This window comes from Arachis ipaensis, chromosome B6 (assembly GCF_059453495.1).
Source record: "Arachis ipaensis isolate K30076 ecotype BB chromosome B6, ASM5945349v1, whole genome shotgun sequence".
In the NCBI taxonomy this organism is placed as follows: domain Eukaryota; kingdom Viridiplantae; phylum Streptophyta; class Magnoliopsida; order Fabales; family Fabaceae; genus Arachis; species Arachis ipaensis.
This window is the reverse complement of record NC_142441.1, coordinates 26,035,052-26,049,934: the sequence shown is the minus strand read 5'-3', so window position 1 is coordinate 26,049,934 and position 14,883 is coordinate 26,035,052. Positions and strand designations below refer to the sequence as shown.

The 14,883-nt window shown below is 36.8% G+C and overlaps 1 non-coding gene and 1 pseudogene across 1 annotated transcript; one reads left to right on the top strand and one right to left on the bottom strand.

Moving 5' to 3' along the window:
• Positions 1–6,410: 6,410 nt before the first annotated feature.
• Positions 6,411–6,518, top strand: LOC148554936 (small nucleolar RNA R71). The gene has a single exon (XR_015887265.1). It is a non-coding gene; the product is annotated as a small nucleolar RNA R71 (small nucleolar RNA).
• A 5,645-nt stretch (positions 6,519–12,163) lies between these two features.
• LOC148554935 (secreted RxLR effector protein 161 pseudogene) lies at positions 12,164–12,689 on the bottom strand (annotated as a pseudogene).
• Between the last annotated feature and the right edge of the window lie 2,194 nt (positions 12,690–14,883).

The window sequence follows — 14,883 nt, the reverse complement described above, 5'->3', positions numbered from 1 at the left end:
TGTCCAGGGTTCTTAAGCACACTCTTTTTTTGCTTTGGACCTTGACTTTAACCACTCAGTCTCAAGTTTTCACTTGACACCTACACGCCACAAGCACATGGTTAGGGACAGCTTGGTTTAGCCGCTTAGACCAGGATTTTATTCCTTTAGGCCCTCCTATCCACTGATGCTCAAAGCCTTGGGATCCTTTTTATTTGCCCTTGCCTTTTGGTTTTAAGGGTTATTGGCTTTTTCTGCTTGCTTTTTCTTTTTCTTTCTACATTTTTTTTTCGCCTATTTTTTTTTTTCTGCAAGCTTTGTTCTTTGCTGCTTTTTCTTGCTTCAAGAATCATTTTTATGATTTTTCAGATTATCAAATAACATGTCTCCTAGTCATCATTCTTTCAAGAGCCAACATATTTAACATTCTTAAACAATAACTTCAAAAGACATATGCACTGTTCAAGCATACATTCAGAAAACAAGAAGCATTGTCACCACATCAATATAATTAAGCTAAGTTCAAGGATAAATTCGAAACTCATATACTTCTTGTTCTTTTGAATTAAAACATTTTTCATTTAAGAGAGGTGATGGATTCATAGGACATTCATATCTTTAAGACATAGTTTACTAACTACTAATGATCATGTAATGAAGGCACAAACATAGATAAGCACATAATATAGAAAACGAAAAACAGAGAAAGCAAGAACAAGGAATGAATCCACCTTAGTGATGGTGGCGTTTCCTTCTTGAGGAACCAATAATGTCCTTGAGCTCTTCTATGTCTCTTCCTTGTCTTTGTTGCTCCTCCCTCATTGCTTTTTGATCTTCTCTTATTTCATGAAGCATGATGGAGTGCTCTTGATGTTCCACCCTTAGTTGTCCCATATTGGAACTTAATTCTCCTAGGGAGGTGTTGATTTGCTCCCAATAATTTTGTGGAGGAAAGTGCATTTGAGGCATCTCAGGGATCTCATGGAAATGAGCTTCTTGCGCCTCTTGAGCTCCATGACTGGGCTCTCTTGCTTGCTCCATCTTTTTCTTAGTGATGGGCTTGTCCTCTTTGATGAGGATATCACCCTCTATGTCAATCCCAGCCGAATTGCATAGGTGGCAGATGAGGTGAGGGAAGGCTAACCTTGCCATGGTGGAGGACTTGTCAGCCACCTTGTAGAGTTCTTGAGGTATAATCTCATGAACTTCCACCTCTTCTCCAGTCATGATGCTATGGATCATGATGGCCCGGTCTATAGTAACTTCAGACCGGTTGCTAGTGGGAATGATTGAGCATTGAATAAACTCCAACCATCCTCTAGCTATAGGCTTGAGGTCCAATCTTCTTAGTTGGACCGGCTTGCCTTTGGAGTCAATCTTCCATTGAGCTCCTTCTACACATATGTCCATAAGGACTTGGTCCAACTTTTGATCAAAGTTGACTCTCCTTGTGTAGGGGCGTGCGTTCTCTTCCTTGTATGGCAAGTTGAACGCCAACCTCACAATTTCCGGACTAAAATCTAAGTATTTCCCCCGAACCATTGTAACATAGTTCTTTGGATTCGGGTTCCTACTTTGATCATGGTTCTTGGTGATCCATGCATTGGCATAGAACTCTTGAACCATTAGGATGCTGACTTGTTGGATGGGATTTGTTAGAACTTCCCAACCTCTTCTTTGAATTTCATGTCGGATCTCCGGATACTCATTTCTTTTGAGTTTAAAAGGGACCTCAGGGATCACCTTCTTCTTGGCCACAACATCATAGAAGTGGTCTTGATGGGCTTTGGAGATGAACCTTTCCATCTCCCATGACTCGGATGTGGAAGCTTTTGTCTTCCCTTTCCCTCTTCTAGAGGATTCTCCGGTCTTGGGTGCCATCAATGGTAATGGAAAAACAAAAAAAAGCTATGCTTTTACCACACCAAACTTAGAATATTGCTCGCCCTCGAGCAATAAACAAAAGAATAGAAGAAGAAGAAGAAGAAATATGGAGGGGGAGAGGGAGATGTGGTTTCGGCCAAGGAGAGTGTAGAGGGGTGTGTTGTGTGAATTCGATGAAGAATGGTGGTCTTTATATAGGGAAGGGAGGGGGGTTAAGGTTCGGCCATATGGGTGGGTTTGGGTGGGAAATTGGTTTTGAATTTTTGAAGGTAGGTGGAGTTTATGAGGTAGGTTTATGGGGAAGAGTGGATGGATGTGAGTGGTGAAGAGGTGATGAGGAAGAGAGTTTGAGGTGATTGGTGAAGGGTTTTTGGGGAAGAGTGTTTATGGGGTTGTGTGAAAGAGGGGTGCGAAGAAGTGAGTGGAGGTAGGTGGGGATCCTGTGGGGTCCACAGATCCTGAGGTGTTCAAGGATTTACATCCCTGCACCCATTAGGCATGTAAAAATGCCTTTGTTCCCAACTCTGGGCGTTCAGCGCCAGGTTGGTGGCCATTTTGGGCATTCAACGCCCATTTGTGTGCCATTTCTGGCGTTGAACGCCAGAACCATGCTTGTTCTGGCGTTCAGCGCCCAGAAGCTACCCATTTTGGGCGTTCAGCGCCAGAACTATGCTCTGTTCTGGCGTTTGAACGCCAGACAGATGCTCCTCTAGGGTGTGATTTTTCTTCTGCTGTTTTTGATTCCGTTTTCAATTTTGCTATTTATTTTGTGACTCCACATGATCATGAACCTAAGAAAACATGAAAAACAATAAAAATAAGAATTAGATAGACATTGGGTTGCCTCCCAACAAGCGCTTCTTTAATGTCAATAGCTTGACAGTGGGCTCTCATGGAGCCTCACAGATGTGCAGAGCTTTGTTGAGACTCTCCAACACCAAACTTAGAGTTTGGATATGGGAGTTCAACACCAAACTTAGAGTTTGGTTGTGGCCTCCCAACACCAAACTTAGAGTTTGACTGTGGGGGCTCTGGTTGACTCTGCTTGGAGAAAAGCTTTTTCTACTTCCTCTCCATGGTTGTAGAGGGAGATCCTTGAGTTTTAAACACAAGGGAGTTCTCATTCCATTGAAGGAATATTTCACCTCTGTCAACATCAATCACAGCTCTTGCTGTGGCCAGGAAAGGTCTTCCTAGGATGATGGATTCATCCTCTTCCTTTCCAGTATCCAGGACTATGAAATCAGTAGGTATGTAAAGGCCCTCAACCTTTACTAATACATCTTCTATGTCATGACCCGAACCAAGCCATGACTGGCGCTCAAGGGACAAGTTCCTCAGCAAGCCAAACGACCAAATTTTCAGAAAAACGGACAGAATCTCCTCTGTTTCTAGGACCTTACCAACATAAATATTAACTCCCTGTATTGATAATAAACCTCCATTTCCAAGACAACACAACAACATACTCCAAATTATATCCACAACCAAATATATCCAAAATACGCATCATATATATATATATATATATATATATATATATATATATATATATATATATATATATATATATATATATATATATATATATATCAAGTTGATAACTAGAGTATATAGTTAAAACCATAAGTCTTACATAACCAAATCATAATTACTACTTAAACAGTTCAAGATTCAAAATAACATAACCCACACGAGGATCCTGCCTGTGGCATATGGAGCATTGACATAATCTAGATTTTGAGCAAAGGTTCCATTACATAATTACTTAGCCCTTGGAAAGAAGAAGGGCTCACCAAAATGACTAAGATCTACTGAGGGGCAGGTGGAATGGAACCTGGAATGACTCCTGTATCTGAAAAACATGGGAATATAATAGGGTGAGTTTTGCAACTCAGTGAGCAAACATTACATCTATAACCCACACGAGACAATACAGAGTTTACCTTGAAAATTATATTTCTTTTCAGAGATGAGAAATTCATATTAATTAATTATACAAACATTAGATAAATAGTTAAGCGGATGAACTGAAATGGGAGTTCTCATTCCAGAAGTCAAATCAAATCAAATATTACACATCTAGGGCGGCTCCACCTCTAAGGGTAGCCCTTTCCTCTAGTGTGCCCGTACGGTATAACAGATCCAACGTGTGGCCTACACGTTAGGCTAGCAACACCCCTGCTAGCTGAGGTCTGAGCCAGATGCATCTAGGTTAACGTCATAACCGCCGTTAACTACGGTTTTCTAGTCAGAGTCTCCCAAACCAATCCAAACCAAATCACTTATAAAAATCTCTAGTGCTTATAACATACTACTAAATTCCATAGCAAATCAACATGTATAGGATTGCATACTAAAATTTAATTAAAATTTACATAAGGTCAAATAAGAAAACATTTATACTTTACAGAATATATAAATATCGTCTCGTGTGTATTTTTATAAAATTGTAAGTTTCATAAATCAATATTTATTTTCAAAAATTCAAAAATCACAATAATAAAATATTTTCAAGCTCCAAAATTAATGATTCAACATAGATATTGATAATAATATATTTAAAAACAATTATAGATATAATATCCACTCACAACTTGATTCCAAAGAACCGGAAGCAACTCTGAGCGCGTCAACGAGCTACCAAATGATGTCCAATAATTCTACAACTCTAGAAATATGACAATAATGATATTTGTGAGCTACTAATGTTGTCAATTAACATAATCTTACTCACCTTGACAAAAGCCCCAAATTTTCTAACCCCTAATAACCCTAATTCGGATTTATATATACCCATAAATATAGAGATGACAAAAATTGGAGATATGGCTAATTATTGAGTCAAAGAGTTACCTTGAAGCCTCAATAATAACCAGAACTCAAAAGTTGAATACTTTCTTCACCAAGTAGGTTGAAGCTCCATGATTTAGGGTTGTGATAAAAGAAATTTGAATGAATAAAATAGAGAAGAGAAGGAGAAGGAATTAAGATGAAAGAAGTGGGTTTAATGATGGTGTGTGTTTGCAAGAAGAAGAGATGAGAAGATGGGAGAGATGAATGAGAAAGAAGGGAAGAGGAGAAGAGGGTTTTAGGTTTTGTTGGAAGGAAATAAAAGAAAATGAAAGAAGGAAAGGGGGGACGGGAGTCTTCGACAGATGGGGGAGAAGGGGAGAAAATTTAAGTGGGGGCATGTGCCCCCCACGTGCTTTCCATCCTTTTTTTTTTTTTTTTTCGGTTATAACATTCTACTTGTCCATAAGCCTGTCTTCTTGCGCTGTCTGCCATCTCTAGTGAGATTTTAGCAGCTTGCACCCCATAGATTCCCAGTTTCTCTATTACAGAGAGGGGCATGAGGTTTATTCCTGAACCAAGGTCACACAGAGCCTTAAAGATCATGGTGCCTATGGTACAGGGTATTATGAACTTTCCAGGATCCTGTCTCTTCTGAGGCAATGTCAGTTGATCCAGATCACTTAGTTCATTGATGAACAAGGGAGGTTCAACTTCCCAAGCATCAATGCCAAACAATTTGGCATTCAGCTTCATGATTGCACCAAGAAACTTGGCAATTTGCTCTTCAGTGACATCCTCATTCTCTTCAGAAGAGGAATACTCATCAGAGCTCATGAAGGGCATAAGGAGGTTCAATGGAATCTCTATGGTCTCTAGATGAGCCTCAGAGTCCTTTGGTTCCCCAGAGGGAAGCTCCTTATTGATCACTGGACGTCCTAGGAGGTCTTCCTCCTTGGGATTCACGTCTTCTCCTTTCCTCACAGGTTCGGCCATGGCGCTTATGTCAATGGCCTTGCACTCTCCTTTTGGGTTCTCTTCTGTATTGCTTGGGAGAGTACTAGGAGGGATTTCAGTGATCCTTTTACTCAGCTGGCCCACTTGTGCTTTCAGATTTCTAATGGAAGACCTTGTTTCATTCATGAAACTTACAGTGGCCTTAGATAGATCAGAGACTAGATTTGCTAAATTAGAAGCATTTTATTCAGAGTTCTCTGTCTGTTGCTGAGTTGATGGTGGAAAAGGTTTGCTATTGCTAAACCTGTTTCTTCCACCATTATTAAAGCCTTGTTGGGGCTTTTGATCCTTCCATGAGAAATTTGGATGATTTCTCCATGTTGAGTTATAGGTGTTTCCATAAGGTTCACCTAAGTAATTTACCTCTGCTATTGCAGGGTTCTCAGGATCATAAGCTTCTTCTTCAGAAGATGCCCTTGAGTACTGTTGGATGCAGCTTGCATTCCATACAGACTCTAAGAGATCATATTGACTTGCTGAGTCAATATTTTATTCTGAGCTAATATGGCATTCAGAGTATCAACCTCAAGAACTCCCTTCTTCATAGGCGTCCCATTACTCACAGGATTTCTTTCAGAAGTGTACATGAACTGGTTATTAGCAACCATGTCAATGAGTTCTTGAGCTTCTACAGGCGTTTTCTTTAGGTGAATGGATCCACCTGCAGAAGTGTCCAGTGACATCTTTGATAGCTCAGATAGACCATCATAGAATATATCCAGGATGGTCCATTCTGAAAGCATGTCAGAAGGACACTTTTTGGTCAACTGTTTGTATCTTTCCCAAGCTTCATAGAGGGATTCACCTTCTTTCTGTCTGAAGGTTTGAACATCAGCTCTAAGCTTGCTCAGCTTTTGAGGAGGAAAGTACTTGGCTAAGAAAGCCGTGACCAGCTTATCCCAAGAGTTCAGGCTGTCTTTGGGTTGAGAATCTAACCATAATCTAGCTCTGTCTCTTACAGCAAAAGGGAAAAGCATGAGCCTGTAGACTTCAGGATCTACTCCATTAGTCTTAACAGTATCACATATCTGCAAGAATTCAGTCAAGAACTGAAAAGGATCTTCAGATGGAAGTCCATGAAACTTGCAGTTCTGCTGCATTAGAGAAACTAATTGAGGTTTCAGCTCAAAGTTGTTTGCTCCAATGGCAGGAATGGAGATGCTTCTTCCATGTAAATTGGAATTAGGTGCAGTAAAGTCACCAAGCATCTTCCTTACATTATTATTATTTTCGGCTGCCATCTCCTTTTCCTGTTCGAAAATTTCTGAAAGGTTATCTCTAGATTGTTGTATTTTAGCTTCTCTTAATTTTCTCTTCAGAGTCCTTTCAGGTTCTGGATCTGCTTCCACAAGAATGTTCTTGTCCTTGCTCCTGCTCATATGACAAAGAAGAAGGCACAGAAAAATAATAATAATAATAGAGATCCTTTATACCACAGTATAGGGATCCCTTTGTGAGTGGAAGAAAAGAGGGGGAGATAAAGAATGTGATGTAAAGGAAGAAACACAACTGTATGAATGGAAGAGATGTGAGATGAGATGTTAGGATATGAATGAATAAATAGAATGAGATGGGGGAGGGATAATTTTCGAAAATTATTTTGAAAAAAGAGTTAGTGGTTTTTGAAAAATGGTTTTTTTTTTTTTTGAAAAAATGTTAATAATTTTCGAAAAATTTTTAAATAAAAGATAAAAATAATTAGTTAATTAAAAAGAAATTTTTGAAAAAGGGGGAGATATTTTCGAAAATTAGAGAGAGAGAGTTAGTTAGGTAGTTTTGAAAAAGTTAAGAAACAAACAAAGAGTTAGTTAGTTAGTTGAAACAAATTTTGAAAAGATATTTTTGAAAAAGATAAGATAAGAAGATATCTTTGAAAAGATATGATTGAAGTTAGTTTTGAAAAAGATTTGATTTTTAAAATCTCAATTAATGACTTGATTCATAAGAAATCACAAGATATGATTCTAGAACTTAAAGTTTGAATCTTTCTTAACAAGCAAGTAACAAACTTCAAATTTTTGAATCAAAACATTAATTGATTATGTTATTTTCGAAAATTTGGTATAAAAATAAGAAAAAGATTTTTGAAAAATATTTTTGGAATTTTTGAAAATAACTAATAATTTTGAAAAAGATTTGATTTTTGAAAAAGATTTTGAAAAAGATAAGATTTTCAAATTGAAAATTTGATTTGACTCATGAGAAACAATTTGATTTTTAAAATTTTTGAAAAAGTCAATCCAAATTTTCGAATTTGATGAGAGAAAAAGGAAAAGATATTTTTTTAATTTTTGAATTTTTATGATGAGAGAGAAAAACACTAAAAAGATGCAATGCATGAAATTTTTAGATCAAAACATGTGATGCATGCAAGAATGCTATGAATGTCAAGATGAACACCAAAAACACTATGAATGTCATGATGAACATCAAGAACATATTTTCGAAAAATTTTTAATGCAAAGAAAACATGCAAGACACCAAACTTAGAATTCTTTAATGCTTAGGCACTAAGAATTCAAGAATGCATATGATAAACATGAAAAGACACAAAACAAAAAATCATCAAGATCAAACAAGAAGACTTACCAAGAACAACTTGAAGATCATGAAGAACACTATGAATGCATGATATTTTCGAAAAAATGCAAGATGCATATGCAAGTGACACCAAACTTATGATATGACTCAAGACTCAAACAAGAAACAGAAAAATAATTTTTTTGATTTTTATGATTTTCTAATTTTTTTGGTATTTTTCGAAAATTAATTGAAAAAAAGGAAAATAAGGATTCCAAAATTTTTAATATGAATTCCAGGAATCTTGCCATGTTAATCTAAAGCTTCAGTCCAGGAATTAGACATGGCTCACTAGCCAGCCAAGCTTTCAAAGAAAGCTCCAGTCCAAAACACTAGACATGGCCAATGGCCAGCCAAGCTTCAGTCTTTAACACGATAGTATATTGCTCTTTGATAACAAATTGCAAGCCTCAGTCCAAATACATTTAGACATGGCTTTACAGCCAGCCAGGCTTTACATGCTTCATGAATACTAGAATCCATTCTTAAAAATTTTGAATAAAAATAATATTTTTGAAAACAATTTTTTTTTTTCGAAAACAAGTGAGAAAATTTTGAAATATTTTTGAAAAATTTTTGAAAATAAAACAAAAAGAAAATTACCTAATCTGAGCAACAAGATGAACCGTCAGTTGTCCAAACTCGAACAATCCCCGGCAACGGCGCCAAAAACTTGGTGCTGTTGCCGGATCAAAAGGGAATCTGGCACTGATGTTACCGGACCAAAAGCTTGCCGAAAACTCAAACAATCCCCGGCAACGGCGCCAAAAACTTGGTGCACGAAATTGTGATCTCTGGTAATGGCTTCTTAGGCCAGATACTCTGATCTAGTTTTATTGTCTGTCACAACTTCGATACAACTAACCAGCAAGTGCACTGGGTCGTCCAAGTAATACCTTACATGAGTAAGGGTCGAATCCCACGGAGATTGTTGGTATGAAGCAAGCTATGGTCACCTTGTAAATCTCAGTTAGGCGGATATAAAACAGTTATGTGGTTTTCGAATTATAAATAATAAAATAGGGATAGAGATACTTTTGTAAATCATTGGTAGGAATTTCAGATAAGCGAATGGAGATGCTTTCGTTCCTCTGAACCTCTGCTTTCCTGCTATCTTCATCCAATCAGTCTTACTCCTTTCCATGGCTGGCTTTATGCAAGGGCATCACCGTTGTCAGTGGCTACATCCCCTCCTCTCAGTGAATAATATGCTCACGCACCCTGTCACGGCACGGCTATTCATCTGTCGGTTCCCGATCATGCTGGAATAGGATTCACCCTCCTTTTGCGTCTGTCACTAACGCCCAACAATCGCGAGTTTGAAGCTCGTCACAGTCATTCAATCATTGAATCCTACTCGGAATACCACAGACAAGGTTTAGACCTTCCGGATTCTCTTGAATGCCGCCATCATTCTAGCTTACGCCACGAAGATTCTGGTTAGGAGATCTAAGAGATACTCATTCTAGCTTATTTCATGTAGAACAGAAGTGTTTGTCAGGAACGCGTTCATAAAGGAGAAGGATGATGAGCGTCACACATAATCATCACCTTCATCACGTTCTTGGGTGCGAATGGATATCTTAGAAGCGAAATAAGAAGAATTGAATAGAAAACAGTAGTACTTGCATTAATCTTTGAGGAACAGCAGAGCTCCACACCTTAATCTATGGAGTGTAGAAACTCTATCGTTGAAAATACATAAGTGAAGGTCCAGGCATGGCCGAGATGGCCAGCCCCCTTGATCTAAGAACAATGCGTTAAAAGATGATCCTAAGATCCTAAGATGATCAAAAGATGCCTAATACAATAGTAAGAGGTCCTATTTATAATAAACTAGTCACTAGGGTTTACATGAGTAAGTAATTGATGCATAAATCCACTTCCTGGGCCCACTTGGTGTGTGTTTGGGCTGAGCCTGAGTGTTGCACGTGCAGAGGCTATTTGTGGAGTTGAACGCCAGTTTCTGTGCCAGTTTGGGCGTTCAACTCTGGTTTTGGATCCTTTTCTGGCGCTGGACGCCAGATTTGGGTAGAAAGCTGGCGTTGAACGCCAGTTTACGTCCTCTATTCTTGGCCAAAGTATGGACTATTATACATTGCTGGAAAGCCCTAGAGGTCTACTTTCCAACGCAATTGGAAGCGCGCCATTTCGAGTTCTGTAGCTCCAGAAAATTCACTTTGAGTGTAGGGAGGTCAGAATCCAACAGCATCAGCAGTCCTTTTTCAACCTCTGAATCTGATTTCTGCTCAAGTCCCTCAATTTCAGCCAGAAAATACCTGAAATCACAGAAAAACACACAAACTCATAGTAAAGTCCAGAAATGTGAATTTAACATAAAAACTAATGAAAACATCCCTAAAAGTGACTAGATTCTACTAAAAACATACTAAAAACAATGCCAAAAAGCGTATAAATTATCCGCTCATCAGGAGGTAAAAGAAAAACTTGTGTGTTCTTTCTTTTATCATATACACATATATATAGTATGAGATTGGTTACTGATTTGTGAATCAAATTACAATTTAATTTGAAACAGAATCAGTTGGGATCTTATCCATATTTAAAACTCATCATAGAATAAATAATTAATTATTTAATATTCTCAATTATCATATTATTATATTCATGGTGCTAGCAAAGAATATAATAATATTCCATTTGAATTAATATAATTATTTATTTGATCTAATCAAAATAATAATTAAATGATTATTTACCAAAGATTAGAACACTCGTTAGTGTGTGACCCCATAGGTTCAATACTAAGCGGGTAGTAAATTAGTCATACTAAATTTACTAATCAAGGTTGGCGTCTAGCAACGCTCCTTGACGACCCGATAGTATGAAGTAATAATATTTTTACTAAGAACCCAAGATGAACAAAAAATACAACTCCTTCCATCTTTTCAGCTCTTGGCTAACTTTTAGAGTACGGTTTAATTGTCAAACTCTAACTTGTTACCATTTTTATAATGAATTATGAATGACTTAAGAAACTCATTTCTTAATTCATTCAAACCCCTTGGCCAAGGCATTGTTTATTTCATTCATTATAATTGTAGAGCTCTAACTCGTTACCATAGTTGATGGATTCCATTTTGACTAATTATTAATTTTACAAGTATTTAAATCATACCCAATGTCCATTCAACTAACACCGTAGGGTGTTAGGTGTCCGGAATCAAAGTATAACAAATACATTGTCAATTACTATAATAGTCGCAGGTGAAAGAAAAATTCTAATATTATGTTCATCATAAGAATATCCTATTGACAAATATACGGTAACTATAACCATTAGGAATTCTTAGAGTGAGTCAGTTCAATGGTTATATCTCTATATATACCATTTATATATATAATTTAATAAATGAGATCTATTAATCTTCATCCAATGAAGACTATTATATATATATATATATATATATATATATATATATATATATATATATATATATATATATATATATATATATATATATATATATATATATCCGAATCACTAATGTCCCATTTTTAGTGATTCTACGATTAAGAACAATTTAAATTAAAAGTACTCAAAAAACGTATATCTCATTATTACGATCCCTATCGTAATTATTCGTTTCTAATTTTAATTAAGGACACTATCATAAATTATAAAAGTTTATTCTTATAAAAAGAAATAATAATAATAATAATAATTCACAATAGTATTTTGTTGGACATACACACTTATCTCCAACAATCTCCCACTTGCACTAGAGCCAATCAGTCATATATTTCAATCCCAATTCTCACATGTGTTTATCAAACTCTTTTGATCCAAGTGCCTTAGTGAATGGGTCTGCTGCATTATCCTTCCCAGCAACCTTTTGAATTTCAACGTCTCCACGTTCAACGATCTCTCTTATCAAATGATACCTTCTCAAGATATGCTTAGATTTTTTATGTGATCTTGGCTCTTTTGCTTGTGCAATGGCTCCATTATTGTCGCACAGTAATGAAAGTGGTTCTTTAATTGAAGGCAGCACATCAAGCTCGTTTATGAACTTCTTCATCCACACAGCTTCTTTAGCAGCCTCACTTGCGGCTATGTACTCAGCTTCAGTTGTTGAATCAGCTACAGTAGCTTGTTTGGAACTTTTCCAACTCACTGCACCACCGTTTAAGGTGAAAACATAACCTGAAGTAGATTTGCTATCATCTTTGTCTGAGGCAAAACTTGCGTCAGTGAACCCTTTTGGTATAAGTTCAGAATCTCCATAAATGAGGAATTGGTCTTTGTTTCTTCTTAAATATTTAAGAATGGATTTAACCACCTTCCAATGTTCCTCACCTGGATTTGCCTGATATCGACTGGCTACTCCTAGCGCATATGCCACATCAGGACGTGTACATGTCATGGTATACATGATAGCTCCCACTACACTAGCATATGGTATTCTACTCATGCGTACTCTCTCTTCAGAAGTTTTAGGACAATCCTTTCTACTGAGAGTAATTCCAGTGCCTATTGGTAAATAGCCCTTTTTGGAGTTTTCCCTGTTATACCTTTTTTAATATGGTATCAATGTACATAGATTGTGAGAGTCCGAGCAACCTTTTAGATCTATCTCTATAGATCTTTATTCCTAGAATATAGGCTGCTTCTCCCAAATCTTTCATGGAGAATTGTTGAGATAGCCAAGTTTTGGTATTTTACAATGCTGGTACATCATTTCCTATTAGTAATATGTCATCAACATAGAGTACTAAGAAAATGACTGTACTCCCACTAAATTTTTTGTATATGCAAGGATCCTTTTCACACCAGATAAATCAAACTTTTCGATTGTCTTATTAAAGCAAATGTTCCAACTTCTAGAAGCTTGCTTTGGCCCATAAATGGCGCGTTGCAGCTTACAAACTTTACTATGATCAGACTGAAGTGTGAAACCTTCAAGTTGTATCATGTACACTTCCTCTTTGAGTTCTCCATTGAGAAAAGCTGTTTTCACATCCATTTGCCATATTTCATAATCATAGTAAGCTGCTATAGCAAGTAGAATCCGAATAAATTTGAACATTGCCACAGGAGAAAATGTTTCTTCATAATCTATTCCCTCCTTTTGACGGTATCCCTTGGCAACTAGACGGGCTTTATAGGTCTCTACCTTACCATCTGCTCCAATCCTTTTCTTGTAAACCCATTTGCAACCAATAGGTTTTATGTCTTTTGAGGGTTCAACCAAAGTCCAAACATTGTTGATCCTCATAGACTCGATTTCGGATTCCATGGCACTCTGCCTTAGACTTTCGGAGCTTTGCATTGCCTCTTCATAAATCTTAGGATCATTATCATCATAATCGATCCCATTTTCCACATCATCTTGCACCATTAGGTTTAGCCTTAGTGGTGGACGATGTTCTCTTGTGGACCGTCGAAGAGGTAGTTCTTGTACCAAAGATAGTTCAATGATTGGTTCATTAATCTCTCTTTGAACTACTATTGGTTCGTTATCCTCAACTCTTGAAGATGATAAATTTGGTGTTAGTTTGAGTACATCCAAAGTTGGTTGCTCAACTTGAATTTCATGTTCTTGAGCTTGTACTATTTCATTGGTTTCTTGAACTTCATCAAGTTCTATTTCTTCACCTTGTCTTCCTTCAGAAAGAAATTCCTTTTCTAAAAAGGTTCTACCTCTTGCCACAAACACTTTGTGATCAGAAGGGTGATAGAAATAATAACCCATTGTTTCTTTAGGGTAACCAATGAATCTACATTTATCGGACCTAGCATCAAGTTTATTACTTTGCAATTTCTTAACATATACTGGACATCCCCAAACTCTAATGTGCTTGAGATTTGGTTTTCGTCCTTTCCATATCTCATATGGTGTTGAAGAAACTGCTTTAGTGGGTACTTTATTTAGCAGATATGCTGCTGTTTCTAAAGCATAGCCCCATAAATTCAATGGAAGATTAGTAAAACCCATCATTAATCGAACCATATCTAATAAAGTTCGATTCCTCCTCTCTGAAACACCATTGTGTTGTGGAGTACCAGGAGGTGTCCATTGAGAAAGAATCCCATTTTTCTTTAAGTACTCAAGAAAATTATCATTTAGATATTCTCTTCCTCTATCAGATCTAAGCACCTTAATGCTTTTACCTGTTTGATTTTCAACTTCACTGCGAAAAATTTTGAACATTTCAAATGACTCAGATTTGTGTTTCATAAGATACACAAAACCATATCTAGACATATCATCAGTGAAAGTGATAAAATATGAATATCCTCCTTTGGCTTGAATTTTCATTGGTCCACAAACATCTGTATGTATTAGTCCCAATAATTCTGTAGCCCTTTCTCCATGTCCCATAAATGGAGTTTTGGTCATTTTTTCTTTGAGACAGGATTCACAAGTTACATATGATTCATAATCATATTTATTAAGGTAGCCTTCTTTATGTAACTTAGAAATCCTTTTTTCCCCTATATGACCAAGTCTACAATGCCAAAAATATGATTCATTTACTTGATTATTCCTCTCTCTTTTGAGAGTAGAAACATGCATGACAGAATTATCATTTAAATCGGGAAGAATATAAATGCCATATTGGAGATAGCCATTTATGTATAAGTCATCACCATAATAAGTAGAA